Source organism: Bufo bufo, chromosome 5 (genome assembly GCF_905171765.1).
Source record: "Bufo bufo chromosome 5, aBufBuf1.1, whole genome shotgun sequence".
Lineage (NCBI taxonomy): Eukaryota > Metazoa > Chordata > Amphibia > Anura > Bufonidae > Bufo > Bufo bufo.
In genome coordinates, this window is record NC_053393.1 from 110149265 (window position 1) to 110165281 (window position 16017).

General features: G+C 47.0%; 1 protein-coding gene and 1 non-coding gene across 3 annotated transcripts in view; one reads left to right on the forward strand and one right to left on the reverse strand.

Annotated features, from left to right (window-relative positions):
• TRPA1 (transient receptor potential cation channel subfamily A member 1) overlaps nucleotides 1-16017 on the forward strand; it is a 197657-nt gene that overhangs the window by 155838 nt on the left and 25802 nt on the right. The window lies entirely within an intron of this gene.
• Nucleotides 3548-3729, reverse strand: LOC121002957. The gene has a single exon (XR_005779360.1). It is a non-coding gene; the product is annotated as a U2 spliceosomal RNA (small nuclear RNA).

The window sequence follows — 16017 nt, forward strand, 5'->3', positions numbered from 1 at the left end:
GCATGCATCGGCACCCAGGGTCAGCCAGACAGCACGCCAATCATCGCATGCTGTTGCCACCACCAGAATGCCTTCATTGCAGAGCTCAGCAGTGTGGCATTTTTTTTTGTGTCTGCCTCTGACAACAGTGATGTCATTTGCAACCTGTCCCAAAAGAAACTGAGTCGTGGGAAGTCCAACACCCACCTAGGTACAACTGCTTTGCAAAGGCACATGATCTCAAATTACAAACGCCTATGGGATCAACACATGAGTACAAGCATCACACAAACTCAAAGCCGCCATCCTCCTCCTGGTCCAGCATCTTCAGCCACGTCAACCACTGCTGTCCTCCTTGCCCAATGTCACAAAGTCACCCCCTTGCCTGGCGTCTGACAGCTGGCTTGTTGGAACTCTTAGCCCGCCAGCTTTTACCATACAAGCTGGTGGAGTCTGAGGCCTTCAAAAAATTTGTAGCTTTTGGGACACCGCAGTGGAAGGTACCCGGCCAAAATTTCTTTGCACAAAAGGCAATCCCCAACCTGTACTCAATTGTGCAAAAGGAAGTCATAGCATGTCTGGCACACAGTGTTGGGGCAAGGGTCCATCTGACCACTGATATCTGGTCTGCAAAGCACAGTAAGGGCAGGTATATCACCTACACTACGCATTGGGTAAACCTGCTGACGGCTGCCAAGCATGTAATGCGTGGCTCTGCAGAGGAGTTGGTGACACCGCCACGACTTGCAGGCAGGCCTGCTGCCACCTCCTCTACTCCTCCTACTCCATCCTCTTCGAAAACATCCTCGACTGAGTCCTCTTCTGCTGCTGCGTCTTGCTCCACATCAACTGCCCCCCCCCCCCCCCCAGCTTCCCAGGGGCTATTCCACATCCCGGATACGACAGTGTCACGCAGTCTTGAGGTTGACTTGCCTGAAAGCAGAGAGTCACACCGGACCAGCACTCCTGTCCGCCCTGAACACACAGGTGGATCAGTGGCTGACTCCGCACCAACTGGAGATCGGCAAAGTGGTGTGTGACAAAGGAAGTAATTTGTTGGCGGCATTGAATTTGGGCAAGTTGACACATGTGCCGTGCATGGCACATGTGTTGAATCTGATTGTACAACGCTTTGTGCATAAGTACCCAGGCTTACAGGACGTCCTCAAGCAGGCCAGGAAGGTGTGTGGCCATTTCAGGCGTTCCTACACGGCCATGGCGCATTTTTCAGATATCCAGTGGCGAAACAACATGCCAGTGAGGCGCTTGATTTGCGACAACCCGACACGTTGGAATTCAACACTCCTAATGTTCGACCGCCTGCTCCAACAAGAAAAAGCCGTCAACGAGTATTTGTATGACCGGAGTGCTAGGACAGCCTCTGCGGAGCTGGGAATTTTTTTGCCACGTTACTGGACGCTCATGCGCAATGCCTGTAGCCTCATGCGTCCTTTTGAGGAGGTGACAAACCTAGTCAGTCGCACTGAAGGCACCATCAGCGACATCATCCCATTTGTTTTCTTCCTGGAGCTTGCCCTGCAAAGAGTGCTGGATCAGGCCGTAGATGAGCGTGAAGAGGAAGAGGAAGAGTTGTGGTCACCATCACCACCAGAAACAGCCTTATCAGCATCGCTTGCTGGACCTGCGGCAACGCTGGAAGAGGAGTCTGAGGAAGAGGAGTCAGAGGAGGAATGTGGCTTTGAGGAGGAGGAGGAAGACCAACCACAGCAGGCATCCCAGGGTGCTCGTTGTCACCTATCTGGTACCCATGGTGTTGTACGTGGCTGGGGGGAAGAACAGACTTTTAGTGAGATCAGTGAGGACGAGGAACGGGACATGAGTAGCTCGGCATCCAACCTTGTGCAAATAGGGTCTTTCATGCTGTCGTGCCTATTGAGGGACCCTCGTATAAAAAGGCTGAAGGAGAACGACCTGTACTGGGTGGCCAAGCTACTAGACCCCCGGTATAAGCAGAAAGTGCCTGAAATGTTACCGAATTACCGCAAGTCGGAAAGGATGCAGCAGTTCCAAAATAAATTTAAAAGTATGCTTTACACAGCGTATAAGGGTGATGTTACAGCACAATGGGAATCCAACAGGGGAAGCGGTGAAAGTAATCCTCCTCCTACCACTACGACACCGGCAATGACAGGACGCTTTACAGACGTGTTGTTGATTGAGGACATGCAGAGATTTTTAAGTCCTACGCATCGCCACAGCCCTTTGGGGTCCACCCTCAGAGAACGACTCGACCGACAGGTAGCAGACTACCTCGCCTTAACTGCAGATATCAACACTCTGAGGAGCGATGAACCCCTTGACTACTGGGTGTGCAGGCTTGACCTGTGGCCTGAGCTATCCCAATTTGCGATAGAACTTCTGGCTTGCCCCGCTTTAAGTGTCCTGTCAGAAAGGACCTTCAGCGCAGCAGGAGGTATTGTCACTGAGAAAAGAAGTCGCCTAGGTCAAAAAAGTCTAGATTACCTCACCTTTATTAAGATGAATGAGGCATGGATCCCGAAGGGACTGACAGTGGGCGATACATTTGACTAAAAAAAGCCTGGTGATGAGATGAGCTGCCTTGGGCTAAAAATGGTCTACACGCTGCTGTATTTTATCTCTGCATGCCGGATGACTTGCGTGACTTATCCGCCACCAACTAGGGTTCAAGCCGCAATGTTTTAGTGCACTTTCTGCCTGGTAAACATCAATTTTTCTGTCCGCTGCTACAGCAGCGGCTGCAACAATACCTAATTTTTCAGGTATGTGTACATGCCTAATTTTTCTGGCCTCTGGTGCTGCACTGTGGCTGCAAAAACAAAACAAAACAAAAAAAGGCACATACATGTGTCAATTCCCCTTCGTGATCGTTACCTTGTTGTGGTGAAGGGGCTTGCGTATCACAATGAAGCGACCACCTCTATGAGTGTGTTGGCAATGGCAATGTTGGCACACCCCAGATGATAAGGTCGTTGCTTCATTGTGAACAGACCAAAAGAGATCGGCTGGATAATTTTGCATAGAAAAAACATTAATTTTCTTTGTGATCATCTAAGGTGATCATTAAAGCCTACTAGGCCAGCAATGGGCCCACACTGCAGAATCATTGTTTCCTGGGTCACTTAACTGTCACTGAACTACCTCAGCACAACCATAGACTTTGAAAAACCCCCATCTCCTGCAATCTCCCAAACGTGCGCACGAGCACAGTCATCACTACACCAAGATTGACGCATAGAGGAATAAAATTTATGTCACGAGTGTGTCAACTATTGACAACTCTTTGCGGTTGTCTAAAATCTATTCCATACACGTCCCCTGATAGGGGACGTAACAGGGATTAAACTGATAGGAATAGTACTACTTAACACACCACTCATATCTGGTGGCACAGTACATTGCAAGGCATACACGCAGTGCCCCAAATTGGAAGTAAGAGGACCGACCAAACATCTTTTTCCATCTCCCGGTTCCTAAAATCTATTCCATACACGTCCCCTGATAGGAGACGTACAGGGATTAAACTGATAGGAATAGTACTACTTAAACACACCACTCATATCTGGTGGCACAGTACATTGCAAGGCATACGCGCAGTGCCCCAAATTGGAAGTAAGAGGACCGATCAAGCATATTTTTCCATCTCCCGGTTCCTAAAATCTATTCCATACACCGGCCCCTGATAGGGGACAAAACAGAGATTAAACTGTTAAGAACAGATTTTTTTTTTTAATAAAAAAAAAAAGAGGACAGCCTCTGCAGAGCTGGGAATTTTTTGGCCGCGTTACTGAACGCACCTGGTCAGTCAAACCGAAGGCAACATCATCGACCTCATCCCATATGCGTTTTTTCTGGAGCGTGCCCTGCGAAGAGTGCTGGATCAGGCCGTAGATGAGCATGAAGAGGAAGAGTTGTGGTCACCACCAGAAGCAGCCTTGTCGTTGTCGATTGCTGGACCTGCGGCAACGCGGCTTTGAGGAGGTGGAAGACCACCTACAGCAGGCGTCCCAGGGGGCTTGTTGTCACCTTTCAGGGACCCTTGGTGTTGTACGTGGCTGGTTGGAGGAAGAGACCTTCAATGACGTCAGTGAGGACAAGGAACGGGACATGGCTAGCTTGGTATCCAACCTTGTGCAAATGGGGAGTTTGCGGTTGTGCAAACGGACTGTTTGCGGTGCGTTAAACGGGGAGTTTGGTCTGTCACTGTGAAGCGGGCGTAACCCTTACACTACCTGATCGATACAACATCATACCTGATGTTTTAAAGCACGTTATTCCAAACAATTTAGGAATGTTAGGTGATTTATGCCCTTTATGGATTAAAACTCGACTCTGCGTCAACTACGTAATTTTCCATGGGAGTTTTGCCATGGATCCCCCTGCGGCATGCCACAGTCCAGGTGTTAGTCCCCTTGAAACAACTTTTCCATCCCTATTGTGGCCAGAAAGAGTCCCTGTGGGTTTTAAAATTCGCCTGCCTATTGAAGTACATGGCGGTTCGCCTGGTTCGCCCGTTCACGAACATTTGCGAAAATTTGCGTTCGCCGTTCGTGAACGGAAAATTTTATGTTCGCAACATCTCTATCGGGGACCCTCTCTCATTGGCTGTTAGAGAACGTACCCGTGCTTGCAGTAGCACTGCAACCTTTTTCATCGGTCACATGATCTAAGCGTAGTTCAGCACCATTGAAGTGAAGGGACTGAGTTGTGATACCAAGGGGACAGCCGCTATATGATGTACAGCGCTGTGCTTGGTGAGCTGAGAGAAGGTTGTGATGAGCGAATCGAATCAGACGAATTGGAATTTGATCCGAATTTCTGGAAAAATTCTATTTGCAATGAATGCGAATTTCTCGCTCTTTGTGGTAACGAATCACAATTTTTCCTAAAATGGCGGCTATACGTGCGAGGACATGGGGTAAGGAACTCTGGAAAGGCGGGCTGACCCATAATGCCATGCATGCAGACAATCAGCAGCCAGCAAGCCCTGTGATGTCACAGCCCTATAAATACGGCGGCCATCTTAGAGTCAGACATTTTCCAGCGTTCAGAGTGCAGGGACAGAGGTGAGAAGGCGCTAGGGACAGCAATTGGAAAAACCCCATTGTGAAAAAAAAAATGAAAAAACGATTTATAAGTGCAGGGAATAAAAAGGGAGGAATCATTTCACAGAATCTTAGTGCAGGGAGAGACGTCAGAAGGCGCTAGTGACAGTGCCAGAAAAGCGATTTACAAGTGCAGGGAAAGGATAGGGAGGAATCATTTCACAGCATCTTAGTGCAGGGAGAGACGTCAGAAGGCGCTAGGGACAGTGCTAGAAACGCGATTTACAAGTGCAGGGAAAGATTATTTGGGGATCCAAATAGCTATTATACAGCTCTGTCATTCCAGCAACTTGTTCTTGGGGTGCAAGTGCTATGTTGAAAAGTCTTTAGTGGCTTGCATCTTTTCAAACAAGAAAAATATATACGCAGTTCACTTCTGCAGTTATATGTGTTGAAAGCGTACAGAAAGAAAAAAATATACGCACTTCACTGGTGCACTTATTTGTGGCAAAAGTGTTTAGTGGCCAATTAAAGTACAAAAAGAAAAAAATATACGCACTTCACTGGTACACTTATTTGTGGCAAAAGCATTTAGTGGCCTATTTCAGTATAGAAAGAAAAATATATACGCACTTCACTGGTGCATTTATTTCTGCTCAAAGCGTTTACTGGCCTATTTCAGTACAAAAAGAAAAATATATTCTCAGTTCACGTCGGCGGTTACATGTGTTGAAAGCATGGCTGGGAGTCAGCAGGGTGGCAGCAGTGGGAGGTCGGGAGCCAAACGTGCCCGGGGTAGACCACCTGCTTCGAAGCAGCCTACCTACCCAGGGAGTAGTGGTGCAGGGGTTCATGGAAGTAGCGGCGGTAGCAGTCAGTCAGTGCGGCGGTTATGTGTGTTATTTTGTATTTCAGCATAAAAATATATTCTCAGTTCACGTCAGTGGTTATGTGTTGAAAGCATGGCTGGGAGTCAGCAGGGTGGCAGCAGTGAGTCAGCAGGGTGGCAGCAGTGGGAGGTCGGGAGCCAAACGTGCCTGGGGTAGACCACCTGCTTCTCAGCAGCCTACCTACCTACCTACGGCGGTTATATGTGTTATTTTGTATTTCAGTAAGAAAATAAGAATATATCCTCAGTTCACTTTGGCGGTTATTTGTGTTGAAAGCGTTTAGTGGAATATTTCATTACTAAAAGAAAAATATATCTCAGTTCACGTCAGCGGCGGTTATATGTCTTGAAATCGTCTAGTAATCTATTTCAGTACAAAAAGAAAAATATATTCTCAGTTCACGTCGGCGGCGGTTACATGTCTTGAAAGCGTTTAGTGGCCTATTTCAGTACAAAAAAATATATATTCTCAGTTCACTTCTGCAGTTATATGTGTTGAAAGGGTTTAGTGGCCTATTTCAGTACAGAAAGAAAAATATATACGCACTTCACTGGTGCAGTTATTTGTGGCAAAAGCTTTTAGTACAGAAAGAAAAATATATGTGCACTTCACTGGTGCATTTATTTCTGCTAAAAGCATTTACTGGCTTATATCAGTACAAAAAGAAAAAAATATACGCATTTCACTTCTGCAGTTATTATTTCAGTACAAAAACAAAATATATTCAGCGTTCACTTTTGCAGTTACATATGGTAAAACCTTTAGTGACATTTTTCGGTAGACAAAAATATATTTAGCATTCACTGTTGCAGCTACAGGGAGTGCAGAATTATTAGGCAAGTTGTATTTTTGAGGATTAATTTTATTATTGAACAACAACCATGTTCTCAATGAACCAAAAAAAACTCATTAATATCAAAGCTGAATATTTTTGGAAGTAGTTTTTAGTTTGTTTTTAGTTTTAGCTATTTTAAGGGGATATCTGTGTGTGCAGGTGACTATTACTGTGCATAATTATTAGGCAACTTAACAAAAAACAAATATATACCCATTTCAATTATTTATTTTTACCAGTGAAACCAATATAACATCTCAACATTCACAAATATACATTTCTGACATTCAAAAACAAAACAAAAACAAATCAGTTACCAATATAGCCACCTTTCTTTGCAAGGACACTCAAAAGCCTGCCATCCATGGATTCTGTCAGTGTTTTGATCTGTTCACCATCAACATTGCGTGCAGCAGCAACCACAGCCTCCCAGACACTGTTCAGAGAGGTGTACTGTTTTCCCTCCTTGTAAATCTCACATTTGATGATGGACCACAGGTTCTCAATGGGGTTCAGATCAGGTGAACAAGGAGGCCATGTCATTAGATTTTCTTCTTTTATACCCTTTCTTGCCAGCCACGCTGTGGAGTACTTGGACGCGTGTGATGGAGCATTGTCCTGCATGAAAATCATGTTTTTCTTGAAGGATGCAGACTTCTTCCTGTACCACTGCTTGAAGAAGGTGTCTTCCAGAAACTGGCAGTAGGATTGGGAGTTTAGCTTGACTCCATCCTCAACCTGAAAAGGCCCCACAAGCTCATCTTTGATGATACCAGCCCAAACCAGTACTCCACCTCCACCTTGCTGGCGTCTGAGTCGGACTGGAGCTCTCTGCCCTTTACCAATCCAGCCACGGGCCCATCCATCTGGCCCATCAAGACTCACTCTCATTTCATCAGTCCATAAAACCTTAGAAAAATCAGTCTTGACGTTTCAGCTTGTGTGTCTTGTTCAGTGGTGGTCGTCTTTCAGCCTTTCTTACCTTGGCCATGTCTCTGAGTATTGCACACCTTGTGCTTTTGGGCACTCCAGTGATGTTGCAGCTCTGAAATATGGCCAAACTGGTGGCAAGTGGCATCTTGGCAGCTGCACGCTTGACTTTTCTCAGTTCATTTTGCGCCTTGGTTTTTCCACACGCTTCTTGCGACCCTGTTGACTATTTTGAATGAAACGCTTGATTGTTCGATGATCACGCTTCAGAAGCTTTGCAATTTTAAGAGTGCTGCATCCCTCTGCAAGATATCTCACTATTTTTGACTTTTCTGAGCCTGTCAAGTCCTTCTTTTGACCCATTTTGCCAAAGGAAAGGAAGTTGCCTAATAATTATGCACACCTAATATAGGGTGTTGATGTCATTAGACCACACCCCTTATCATTACAGAGATGCACATCACCTAATATGCTTAATTGGTAGTAGGCTTTCGAGCCTATACAGCTTGGAGTAAGACAACATGCATAAAGAGGATGATGTGGTCAAAATACTAATTTGCCTAATAATTCTGCACGCAGTGTATATGTGGCAAAACCTTTAGTGACAAATTTCAGTCGAAAAACTAATTTTATTCAGCGGTCAGCGCTGCGGTTATATGCAGTAAAATCTTTATTGAAGTATTTCGGTTGATAAACAAAATTTATTCAGCGGTCAGCGCTGCAGTTATATGCGGTAAAATCTTTAGTGACGTATCTTGATGAACTTCTAGACTTATCCGGGCTCAAAGCTATCTTGATGCTTTGTCTTCTCATTGTCTGTTCATGCCAGGTAGGTTCCCCATAAGTATATGGGTCGATGAGCAGCCGATACCGCACTTGCATCAATCTTGACAGGATTCGTCTCCAGGTGGAGAGAAATTGTTTTTTGGAATGCTTTCTCCTTCGTAACCCTGTCGTCGAATAAACTGAAGACTGGCGGATTCTCTTCTGTCTTAGGCAACACTTAATTTTTATTATTAAATTTATTAAATATTAATTATTAAATTGAATCAAAACTTGATTTAAATTATAAGAAAATAAGCTTAAATTCGCCAATATATTATCCCAATCTTTGAGGGAAATTCACAGACAATAAATTTGCAAAGCCTTTTGCGACGGAGAACGCGTATTATTAAATCGTGTTTTAAGCAACACTTTATAAAGTTGAGAAATTTTAACCTTCTGTTCTGTCCCATATTCCCTATAAATGAATAGACGAAGCGGACACTCTCTGGCCTTCTCATGCTGCTGCCACCTCTACAATCTCTTGTCCTCGTGCCACTCTGTGGCCCCCTCATGCTGCTGCCACCTCCGCAATCTCTCGTCGTCGTGCCACTCTGTGGCCTCCTCATACTATGGCCTCCTGATGCTGCTGCCACCTCCACACTATGTCACCTTGCCACTCTGTGCCCTTCTGATGCTGCCGCCACCTCCACATTATGTCACCTTGCCACTCTGTGGCCTCCTAAAGCTGCTGACACCTCTACACTGTGTCACCTTGCCACTCTGTGGTCTCCTGATGCTGCCGCGACCTCTGCACTTGGTCATTGTGCCAACCTGTGGCCTCCTTCTGATGCTGCTTCTGCCGCCACCTCCACACTCTGTCATTGTGCCACTCTGTGGCCTCCTACTGATGCTGTTGATATATTTTTAGCACAACCTGCGCTAAATTGCTAAAACTTGTTAGAGACCCAAAAGTCCTTTTAAAGACTATTGTGTGTGGCAGCAATATATATTTTTAGTGCAGCCTGCACTAAATTCCTAAAACTTGTTAGAGACCCAAAAGTCCTTTTAAGGACTATAGTTGTATCTGGCAGCAATATATATTTTTTGCGCAACCTGCGCTAAATAGCTTGCAATTGTTAGGCCGCTGCAGACAGCGACATTATCTGCGCTACATCTCCTGTCTAACGTGTGCGCAGCCTAAAAATATCTGTGACATCCAGTGTACTTTTTCCGTAGTTGGTGTCCGCTGTGGACAGTTACATTACCTGAGCATCATTACATTACATCTCCTGTATAACGTTTGCGTATCCGAAATATCAGTGACATTCAGACAATTTTTTTTGCAGCTGGTGGCAGCGACATTACCTGCACTACATCTCCAGTATAACGTTAGCGCATCCGAAATATCAGCGACATTCAGAGTAATTTTTTTCACCGCTGGTGACAGCGACATTATATGCACTACATCTCCTGTGTAACGTGTGCGCAGCCTAAAAATATCTGTGACATCCAGTGTACTTTTTCTGTAGACGGTGTCCACTGTGGACGGTTTCAGCTACATCTCCTGTATAACGTTTGCGTATCCGAAATATCAGTGACATTCAGTCTAATTTTTTTGCTGCTGGTGGCAGCGACATTACCTGCGCTGCATCTCATGTATAACGTTTGCCCATCCTAAATATCAGTGACATTAATTCAGTGTAATTTTTTATTTGCCGCTTGTGACAGAGACATTACTTGCGCTATATGTCCTGTATAACATTTGCGCATCCTAAATATCAGTGACATTCATTCAATGTAATTTTTTTTTAGGCGGTGACGAACGGGGACATTACTTGCGCTATACCTCCTGTATAACGTTTGTGCATCCTAAAAATTTCTGTAACATTCTGTGTACTTTATTTGTGCATACACTTATAAAGCCTGCGCTACTGTACGTGTGACATACTTGCAAGCATATATACCATTTAATATGCGCAAGGCGAGCAGTAAGGGATGGGGAAGTGGCCGTGCTGCTGATGGTGCACACAGAGGCCGTGGCCCTGGGTGCGGTGAAACTGTGCCTGCTGCCAGAGCATAAGAAACACACTCATTCACGATACCTAGCTTCATGTCTCAGTTTGCAGGGGGCGGCGCAGGACACCACTTTCAAAGTCAGACCAGTGCGACCAGGTGGTCGGTTGGATTGCAGCAGATAATGCTTCCAGTCAGTTAAGCACCACCCTGTCTTCCACAAAGTCCAGTCTCAGTAGCTAAGAGTCTGGTCAACAGAATCCTCACCATGATACTCTTTCCTCCCACCATGGAGAGTCTTGGCAAACAAGTGGTCCCACACTCGGATATTGTCACGACTGTGGTCATGGTCGTGACTCAGGATCCGCATGCAGTTGCCTGCGGTTTGGTTTTATTGTCAACCACATGGTGAGGGCTGCTGGTATGTTGCCTCACGTGTGGTTGCCGCTGGCAACATGATTTGGTACTTGGCAGTATAGCAGCCTGAGCTGTTGCTAGGCAGCTTGCTGTCAAGTGCATGCGGTTACACTTGGTTGGGTGTCTGTGTATGTATGCACTTTGTATGTCTGGTGTGCACGAGATTTATGTAGGCGTGCACTGTGACACTTCCCTTCACTGTGGCTGCCCGTGGCAACGTTTGGTATTGTGTACATGTGGTGGCAGTGTCTCGGCCTTCTGGCTGACTCCCAGGACATGGTTGCCACGCATGTCGTTGCCTACGGTAACAGCTGCAGTGTGATGTTTATTTGGACACTTCCCCTTTAATTGGCTTTTTCCCTTGCCTGGTGTAGGAAGGGTTAACTCACTTCTTAGTTTGTGAACACTGGGTGTGGGTGTGGCCACTTGGGGCTATTCAGCTCCTGCTGGATGCCAGACTCTGAGGGGTACTTCAGCCATGGTTAGCTGAAGTCATCCTCCTGGCTAATACCATCTGTCAGTGAGGGCCACCCTTGTGGTCATAAATTACGTTACATGGTGTTATGAAGGTGTGTGTGTGGTCTCATTGTTATTGCAGCTTATGGTCCTGGGTTCCTGTGTGATGTGTGGTGTGTGCTGTGTTCGTTTGTGTTCTGGACAGCAGCACTTGCACATGGGTTCCAGGCTTTGTTGTCTGTGGCAGGTTAGTGTTGTGTTTGTTTCATTAACCTGCCATTGCCATAAGTTGTTTCTGTTCCCCTTGTAGCTTGGCCACTTTAGACTCCTGTTTCTCCGCGTCCAGGAGGAACGGGCTGTCTACCCAGCTCCTAGCTCAGGGATCGGCGCAGGGTCAGTAGGGATCCGAGGTTCCTGAGCATGAGCCCTCCTACCTTCAAGGGCGGCTCATGCAGCTAGGAGTCAGGGTCAGATTAGGGAAGCTCTAGGACACGGGTGTCAAACACAAGGCCCGCGGGCCGAATCCGGCCCGCCAGGCCTCGTCATGTGACCCGCGCAGCCGCCGCCGATATGCGGCAGGCGAGCGAGCTGGCGGCTGGGCACAGGGAGATGAGCGCTTCCATTGTGGAAGCGCTCATCTCCAGTCATCTGTATCGCCGTCCTCAGGACAGCGATACAGATGCCTGCCTGTGCTGCGGTAGGGGAGGGAGAGGCGTGTCCCTTTCCCTTCCTCTGATAGGCTGCCGGCCTAGTGCCTGCAGCCTATCAGAGGCCGGCGCAGGCGGTGCGATGACGTCATCGCGCTGCCTGAGCCATACAGTGTGGGACACAGGCCAGAAGAGGCCTGCATCGCATCACTGACATGGAGGTAAGTATGTGTTTTTTTTTATTATTTTTATTATGTACAATACTTTTACTGGCGGGGGGTGTTATTACTGGCAAAGGGGGGGCTGTTTGTTATTACTGGCAAAGGGGGGCTGTTATTACTGGCGGGGGCTGTTATTACTGGCAAAGGGGGGGCTGTTATTACTGGCAAAGGGGGGCTGTTTGTTATTACTGGCAAAGGGGGGGCTGTTATTACTGGCGGGGGCTGTTATTACTGGCAAAGGGGGGGCTGTTATTACTGGCAAAGGGGGGCTGTTATTACTGGCGGGGGCTGTTATTACTGGGGGCTGTTATTACTGGCAAAGGAGGGGCTGTTATTACTGGCAAAGGGGGAGCTGTTATTACTGGTGGGGGCTGTTATTACTGGCAAAGGGGGGGCTGTTTGTTATTACTGGCAAAGGGGGGGCTGTTTGTTACTGGCAAAGGGGGGGGCTGTTATTACTGGCAAAGGGGGCTGTTATTACTGGTGGGGGCTGTTATTACTGGCACAGAGGGGCTGTTATTACTGACACAGAGGGGCTCTTATTACTGGGGGCTGTTATTACTGGCACAGAGGGGCTGTTATTACTGGGGGCTGTTATTACTGGCACAGAGGGGCTGTTATTACTGACACAGAGGGGCTCTTATTACTGGGGGCTGTTATTACTGACACAGAGGGGCTCTTATTACTGGGAGCTGTTATTACTGGCACAGAGGGGCTGTTATTACTGGGGGCTGTTATTACTGGCACAGAGGGGCTGTTATTACTGACACAGAGGGGCTCTTATTACTGGGGGCTGTTATTACTGGCACAGAGGGGCTGTTATTACTGGGGGCTGTTATTACTGGGGGATGTTATTACTGGGGGCTGCTATTACTGGCAAAGGGGGGGCTGTTATTACTGGCAAAGGGGGGGCTGTTATTACTGGCAAAGGGGGCTGTTATTACTGGCGGGGGCTGTTATTACTGGCACAGAGGGGCTGTTATTACTGGCACAGAGGGGCTGTTATTACTGGGGGCTGTTATTACTGGCACAGAGGGGCTGTTATTACTGGGGGCTGTTATTACTGGGGGCTGCTATTACTGGCAAAGGGGGGGCTGTTATTACCGGCAAAGGGGGGGCTGTTATTACTGGCAAAGGGGGAGCTGTTATTACTGGCAAAGGGGGCTGTTATTACTGGCGGGGGCTGTTATTACTGGCACAGAGGGGCTGTTATTACTGGGGGCTGTTATTACTGGGGGCTGTTATTACTGGGGGCTGCTATTATCTCCAAATACTTATTATGAAATCTTTCTCATTAGGATAAAACACCTCATCAGCTCCACCGAGCCCCCGGCCAAAGTGTGGAAGTGGCGTCCGAGATCCCCAAGGGCCAAGCCAAGTAACTGTAAGTTTTCCGGCCCTTTGAGGGTGACCAAACTGCTGATGCGGCCCCCGATGAATTTGAGTTTGACACCCCTGCTCTAGGAGGTGACCTGCTCCCAAATTCTGTGGAACTGGCCAAGTAGCGATCTTCCATCTTCTGGCATCGCATGGCTGAGGGTTTTCCCCATCCTCAGCCGTGACAGATATTCCAAGGAGCTCTTTTCATCGCCATTCCTTGATTTGGCCCTCTCGCCAAGCCCGCTTGGAGAGGGACATGAGGAGATCTTGTGCCCTGATTCCCAAACTCTTGAGCATCCACAGTCACAAAAAGATGACAGTGGGGAATGGCAATTAGTGTTTCACCAGGTGAATGATGAGGATGAGACACAGTTGCCAATAAGTCAACCGCAATGAGTGTCACAAGAGGTTCATGATGAGGATGAGACACAGTTGTCTATAACGGAGGTTGTTGATAGGTCTCAACAGGTCAGGAGGATAACCAGAGTGAGGAAGTGGAAGAGGAGGTGGTAGACGATGAAGTCACTGACCCAACCTGGAAAGGTGGCAAGCCGAGCAAGAACAGCAGTACAGGGGGGCAGGGATCCGCAGCACTGCAACAGGCTGGAAGAGGCAGTGGGGTGGCAAAAGGCAGAAGGCGGGCCACACCAAACAGGCCTGCAACTGTTCCCCGGAGCACACCCTTGCGGCAATCTCCCTTGCCAAGGGGTAGGTGTTCCGCAGTCTGGCGCTTTTTTGAGGAAAGTGTGGATGATAAAAGAATTTGCAACCTGTGCCGTACCAATATGAGCAGGGGCGTGAACACTAGCAACCTCACCACCACCATCATGATCCACCACATGGCATCAAAGCACCATAATAGGTTGGCCGAACGCCTGGGTCCACGACCAATGTCTGCGGGTCACACCACTGCCTCCTCTACCCCTGTGTTATGTGCTGGCCAATCCCCTGTCCAAGACACAGGTCCGGATGCCTCCCACCATGCACCTGCACCTTCGCAAGCACCATCAGCTAGCACATCCACATCATGTAAACATTCACAGTGCAGGTGGAAAAAGTATGTGAACCTCTAAGACATCTCCAAGAGCTAATTGGAGTGAGGTGTCAGCCAACTGGAGTCCAATCAATGAGATGAGATTGGAGGTGTTGGTTACAGCTGCCCTGCCCTATAAAAAAAAACACACACCAGTTCTGGGTTTGCTTTTCACAAGAAGCATTGCCTGATGTGAATGATGCCTCACACAAAAGAGCTCTCAGAATACCTACAATTAAGAATTGTTGACTTGCATAAAGCTGGAAAGGGTTATAAAAGTATCTCCAAAAGCCTTGCCGTTCATCAGTCCACGGTAAGACAAATTGTCTATAAATGGAGAAAGTTTAGCACTGCTGCTACTCTTCCTAGGAGTGGCCGTCCTGTAAAGATGACTGCAAGAGCACAGTGCAGACTGCTCAATGAGGTGAAGAATAATCCTAGAGTGTCAGCTACAAAGTCTCTGGCATATGCTAACATCCCTGTTAGCGAATCTACGATACTAAAAACCCTAAACAAGAATGGATTTCATGGGAGGATACCACAGAGGAAGCCACTGCTGTCCAAAAAAAAACATTGCTGCACATTTACAGTTTGCACAAGAGCACCTGGATGTTCCACAGCAGTACTGGCAAAATATTCTGTGGACAGATGAAACCAAAGTTTAGTTGTTTGGAAGAAACACACAAAACTATGTGTGGAGAAAAAGAGGCACAGCACACCAACATCAAAACCTCATCCCAACTTTGAAGTATGGTGGTGGGGGCATCATGGTTTGGGGCTGCTTTGCTGCGTCAGGGCCTGGACGGATTGCTATCATCAAAGGAAAAATGAATTCCCAAGTTTATCAAGACATTTTGCAGAAGAACTTAAGGCCATCTGTCCACCAGCTGAAGCTCAACAGAAGATGTGTGTTGCAACAGGGCAGCGACCCAAAGCATAGAAGTAAATCAACAACCGAATGGCTTAAACAGAAGAAAATACGCCTTCTGGAGTGGCCCAGTCAGAGTCCTGACCTCAACCCGATTGAGATGCTGTGGCATGACCTCAAGAAAGCGATTCACACCAGACATCCCAAGAATATTGCTGAACTGAAACAGCTCTGTAAAGAGGAATGGTCAAGAATTACTCCTGACCGTTGTGCACGTCTGATGTGCAACTATAGGAAACATTTGGTTGAAGTTATTGCTGCCAAAGGAGGTTCAACCAGTTATTAAATCAAAGGGTTCACATTCTTTTTCCACCTGCACTGTGAATGTTTGCATGGTATGTTCAATAAAAACATGGTAACATTTAATTCTTTGTGTGTTATTAGTTTAAGCAGACTGTGATTGTCTATTGTTGTGACTTAGATGAAGATCAGATCACATTTTATGACCAGTTTTTTGCAGAAATCCATATCATTCCAA